The following is a 6,392-nucleotide window of genomic DNA, read 5'->3' on the forward strand; positions in this document are numbered from 1 at the left end:
TCCGAGAGAAAAACATCCACCGACGACCGATTCAGAGGCGAGGATGGAAAGAATCGGAGAACGACACCGGAACGCGCAGTGTGAAGGTCAGGTATGCTCCCTCCTACTCTTCACGTGTCTTTTACTTTTATATGTTTTACATTGCATGTGTTACGTTAGCAAAAAAACGTTTTCAAAACACACACATCACTGTCAAAATAGAAAAGTAGGGGCAACTATAGACACCGAGTCGGAGGACCTGTGACGAAAACCTGAAAACAAGACGGTTGAAGCGATTGATTCCGAAAGTTTCGAAAAAAAAAAAAAGTTACGATGGGTCGCTGCTGTTGATCGAATGGCTCGCGAATGCTTAACGACATGGTGCGAGTGCTTAGTGGCAGCCGGCGCGCGTTCAACGACAGTCGGACGCCCGCTCGACGACGCAAAGCGCGCGCTCGATGTCCGTTGGACGCGCGCATCCAACCCCGGATAGCACGCGCTCGACGTCTGAGCAATGCACGAGCTTGGCGACGCGAGGCGCGTGCTCGTCGGCCACTGGACGTGTGCGCTCGGTAGTGCGGAACACACGTTCGGTGGTCACGATGCGTGGACGCCCGACTGCGTGGAACGCGAGTTCGACGGCCGCGGGGCGTGCACGCCCGACGGTGCAAGACGCGCCCCGGCGGCCGTTGGGCGGGCGCCCAACCGCGTCGGGCGGACGCCCAACGACAGTTGGGCGCGCGCGCCCAACCTCGCGTTGGGCGCTCGCCCAACAATGTTGGGCGGTAGCCCAACGCAAGGTTGGGCGGCCGCCCAACATGCCTTGGGCGGCCGCCCAACCCCCTTGGGCGGCCGCCCAACCCCCTTGGGCGACGCCCAATTCTCTTCGGGCGTCGCCCATTCCGTCGGGGATCCGTTTGCCTATAAAAGGCACGGATCCCTATGCATTGAAGGAGAGGGGAGGAATTTTTGGAGCTTTCTCACTCTAAACATTTTTAGAGAGAGAAAGTCAATTTTTTGGAGAAAATATTTTTTTTTTCCCAAAAAAATCCAAATTTTCCAAAGTTAAATTTTTACTAAAAAAACACAAAAAACCGGAAAATCACGACTCGTGGAATCAATCGGCTTCGACTGTCAGATACCGAATTTAAGGTATTATCCGAGGACTAGACTCTTTTATTTTATTTAATTTATTCCTTTCCTTTATTTATTTTTATGTTATAGTTTTTTATTTATTTAGTTATTCTTTTATTTTATCACGTTTTATTTAATTTGGCATATTTATTTAATTTTCGTCTCGTGTTGAATAAAATTCGGTTTTGCTTTAAAATAAAAAACCTCGTTTTGATATCCCAATACGAACCGTGATCCGATAAAAAGGTAGTTCGGGTGTTAAAAACGTTGTAATTATAAGTTTTAATTTAAAAGAATTTCCGAATAATGTTTTAAAATAAAAACGTCGTTTTAGGAACTTCCGTTATTGACTATGATCCATTTTTGGTAGTTCGAAAATCCGAAACGATTGAATTAGACTTAATTTAAAGCTTTTGAATAAATCTGGAAACAGTTGGAGTAGTTCTGTAATTTTCCGTTTCTGTCACTAATTGCTGTTTACCGACGGATTTTCCGTCGGTAAATCTGCCAGAATGTAAAAAATGCTGTTTTAGTCCCTCTTTCTCAACTTTTAAGTTTTTGATCATTGGTATACATATATATAGTTATGTGATATATATTTTTAAGCTATTTTTAAATACTTTGTACATACATTTACTTAATGTCTTCATATGTCTTTTCTTTCATCAATTTGGTTTTATAAACTATATTTTATATATTTTCTATTTAATTCATTTAAACCATATTGGGTATTATTTTAGAAGATTATTCATTTGGGCATTTTGGGTAATTAATTAGAAGGTGTTTTGAGGATGATTGGGAGTCATTTTGATATTAACGTATATTTGGGAGGGTTATTTCTTATATACTTATTATGTTAGTTATTTTAGGGGGTATAATGTTTATTTTCAATTAATTTAACTTAATAAAATATATGTGTATATATAGATTTTTCTCCTCATTTCATTTAAGCTAAATATTAATTTCTTATTTATAACTTATTTCCTTTTTTGGCTTTTGATTAGAATGGCAAGTTATTATACTTATTAAATACTTTCATCACTATTTTCATTCATCAAAGTTCATTATTTTCTCTATATTGTTTTAATTACTTATTTTGTCACATATGTATATGTATATATATATCTTTCTCATTTTCTTCTCAAAATTCTTATATGTATATATATATTATTTGGAGAAAATGTTTTGATTGATTGAGTTTGAGATTCAATTTATTATTTATTGTAATTATGACAAGTGGAGAATCCATTAAGGAAAAGGGGAAAATAAATCACAAAAAGGGTTTTCAATTTAAACTAATGAATTTTTAGAGGTTCCGAATGTAAATAAATAGAGTTTTCTTGACATTTCAAATCGTTTCTCAAAACAACACGTTTTAAAACCTTAGTCCGTTCCAACGACGGATTAAGCGAACATTGTAATTAAAATCGTTTTCTTTGTGAATAATAGAGTTTTGAATCATTTTCTTAAAGGATTTGTACAAAAATAAAATTGACTTGTATGTTTAACCACGTTTTCTTAACTAAAGGTTTTTGTCTCAAATGTTTCCAAAGCACTTGAGTCGTTCCAACGGCGACTCGAGTAAACTTCACTAATCGGGGTTTTAAAACGCACCTAAATCGTTCCAACGGTGATTAAAGTGCGAACCATGTAAATAAACTCGTTTTGGGGAAATAAGTTAGTGTAGAATAAACACACGGCATGATATTTAAATAAAGTTGTAAATAAATCACTTCTTTCTTCCCCATTCTCTGTGTATGTATAATATAAATGGGTGATTCTTTACTAATATGGCTTTCCAATAATATATGCTCAAAACGGTTTCTGAAAAGAGAAAGAAAAGGTTTCAAATGAATTTTAAACTTAAAGAAGTATACGATTAGTCCGTTATCGCCTAACATGCTGAGTAGGAGGCCGGTGGTTCATAACCGGGCGATGTCGGGGTGCCTAGTAGCCTTTCTCCGGAAAGGAGCTAGCTTTCTCGGCTCGTACCTAAGTTTCCCGAACCCACACCGGTCTCCCGCAAGGGATCGGTGTTCATTTTCCCATTCGTGGGTGGTGACTCTTCCATATCTCCGAGCTCCGGTCCTGCCGAGCAGCTTGATTCCACGATTGGTTGCTTTCGGCGCCAATCACCGCTTACATCGCCATGAGGTGTCCACCCCCCGGTCCGCCCGGGAGATTAGGCCGCGGCACCTCGTCTAACAAGTGGCGACTCTACTGGGGAAGCGAGAAATTTGATTCCGGAAGGCGTGTATTAAGCCCTTAACGAGGACGGATCGTTTTACTTCTTTTCGTATGCATTCATGTGCATTATTGCAAACCCTTTGGGTAATTTCCGCGAAACCTCTAGTGAGAGTCCATTCGTCGCTCGAAAGAGGCTGGTGTAAGTTCCCCCTTACAGTAAGGCGCCAAAGGGTCCCCATCCATTCATTAGGGGCGAATTTGTGCGGTCCTGTGAGGTCCCGCGGTCAGCCGTGTCAGCATATAGTAGCCTTAGAAGTTTCCATAGGATCACCCGTTACTATTTTTGATGTGATAAATGAATCAGTTCGTGTTTTCAAACCGCCATGATACGTGTCTAATCCTAAAGTATGTAAAGAAAATGAGACGATGCGTTAATATATACTCATGAATCGACATACTAATTACCCTAAAACATCGAAACGATTTGAACTAAAGACGACTTAGTTATCTCATATGAATGAACATGTGCGACCCGCCTTGTCCCTTTCGGTGTCCCGACGAAGGCACATGTTCAGGAAATGTGTTATGACGTAAGCACGTATTAGTATGAATTGGTTCGGTGTTAAGGATAGTTACATCTCGATACAAAAGACTATATTAACAGTAGCCGTTATTCACATTCTTTAAATAAGTTGGGATAAAACGAGATCATGACGAAACGAAAACGAAGAACATTTCTGTTTCGAACGACCCTGTCGTAACGTGAAAAGTTTCGCACAAGTAGCCCGTCCCTTCCGAATAAAAGACGAGCTTTTACGTTATGCCCCGTGTCGTTTTTAAGAGAAATGGACGTGTCCGCGGAAGTGACTAAAAAAAGAAAAGCGAAAAATGAACTAAATGACCAAAATCATTCCGAATTTACGATATATGTCAATCCCGAGCGTAGTTAAAGAAAATAAACCAATGCCGTTGAATACGTGCCTCGAACGAGTGTATACCCCGTTTAAAATCTCGAAGCCGAATCAAGCCAACTCATATAATTGCGCCATATGGACGAGACTGCGGGTTTTGACTAACGACTCTATCATTTCGACCGTTACCAAAACTGCAAGAAATATGGCCCGATATACGTGTTTGCTTAAGTCGTGCCTAAAGGAAAAAGAACGGTGATATCCTCGCTTTGAATAGGCATGCGATTTAACGAAACGTTGATTTTCTATAACCACACTAACGTGATATATCCCGTAGATCGGAAAGAATAAGAGATTTTTGTTAGCCGAAAGATTACCGTGCGCACAAATAAGACTCGCCGTCTTTTCGTGTAGCAAAATGAGCAAACGAATCCTCGACGCTAAGAACAAACACGTTACGCGATGAGTCCGTTCCCTAAAGTAAAATCCAAAAGTGATTCCATCACTAAATAAACGCATGGTTACGTCTCTCGATAGATCCAAAAAGATCCCGTTATAATCCAAAAATCGAGACACGAATCCACGTGAATAAAAAGGGAACGAGTCATTTGCAATAACAAACGATTGGAATAGAAGAATAACTCGCACCACGTCTAAAAGCTGAGATGCACTCAAAGGGAGTCAAAACCCGAATTAATGCGTCTCGCGAAAGGACAAAAGACGAGTTATTCTGAAAGGACAATCCGACTTGGTCGATTTCTTAGTCACTGAACGTTGATACGTCAAAACGAATTGTATTGTCTGATGAATGATTTCTTTTTCCGCAATAATCGACGGCATCACGCGTCCCTAGGAAAGAGACCTGGACCAACGAGTGTGTGGAGGAATAAGGGTGGAAGAGAGATGTTGTGATACGTGTAATTAGACTAACGTTTGTTCTTCTTATCTTATATATCCGTAAATAAATAAACGCACACACCACGAATCATGCATATAAAATCATGCATACATACTAATGGATACCGTTCGCGCATACGTCATCATTAAGCGATTGTGGTACCGAGAGAGCAGTCGGCTAGTTAGGCAGTTTGACCAGTTACAGATTGACAGTTCTGAATCAGTAGTTGTGGCTTCGGAATCATCTTCGTCCGAGTATACTCAGTCTTCAGCTAGTATGTCTGCGACCGACGAAAAAGTGGCCGGATTGGAAAACTCCGTGAACAACATTAATGAGCAGTTAGCGGTGATAGCGGCCCAGTTAGCTAAGCTGGCGATGAAAGACGACAAAAGTGGCAGTAAACACGCTGAGAATGAGGTGAACGATGGACCTCGCTTTGGGAATGAGGAGGATTATCAGGATTATATCCGAAAACAGTTAGAGAAAGAGAAAGCTAAGGAAGAGGAGTGGAAGCAACACATCACACAAGAAGTGCAGGACTTGCGCGGAGGAAGCTCTGGAAGTCAGGATTTCTATAACTTGAAGAATTGTTTGTCGGCAACAGCTTTGCCTTTGAAATTTCGGCTCCCTGACATGAAAAAGTTCGATGGAACGGGAGATCCCACCGCTCACATGAATCAGTATGTTGCGGTGATGAAGCACACGATCCTGACGGAGGATCAGGTCCTAGGGCTGTTTAACACCTACTTAGAGGGGGCTGCCCTCACATGGTTTCATGCGTTACCAATGGTGACAAAGAAGGATTGGAAGGAATTAGCGAAGTCATTCATCGCTCAGTATAGCTTTAACACCATGCTGGAGGTCACTTTGAAAGAGTTAGAGAGCACTAAGCAACAAGCTGGGGAGTCCTTTTCCGATTTTGTGAAAAGATGGAGGGCTAAGGCCGCAGTGATGAAACAAAAGCCGCTCGAGCAGGATCAGATCCGAATGGTGGTTGGCAACACGTTGTCGTATATCAAAAATGAGTTGCGGTATATGCCATTTACGGATTTCAATCAGATGTATAGTTGTGCCTTGACTGTTGAAGGGGATGGAGAGCCGAAGAAAGCTTATACCAAGTGGACGAAGTCTGGATATAGTGCCGGAGGGCCTAGCGCGAGTACGGAATCCGCAGCAGTGAAAGTGGTTGATCTTAATGCTATTGAAAAGAGGCGGTTCGCCAAGTTCGATCAAACCTACGCGAAAGTTTTCGAGCGTCTACAAAAAAAGGGATTGTTGAAAGC

The sequence above is a fragment of the Euphorbia lathyris genome, chromosome 1, assembly GCF_963576675.1.
Source record: "Euphorbia lathyris chromosome 1, ddEupLath1.1, whole genome shotgun sequence".
Taxonomy (NCBI): domain Eukaryota; kingdom Viridiplantae; phylum Streptophyta; class Magnoliopsida; order Malpighiales; family Euphorbiaceae; genus Euphorbia; species Euphorbia lathyris.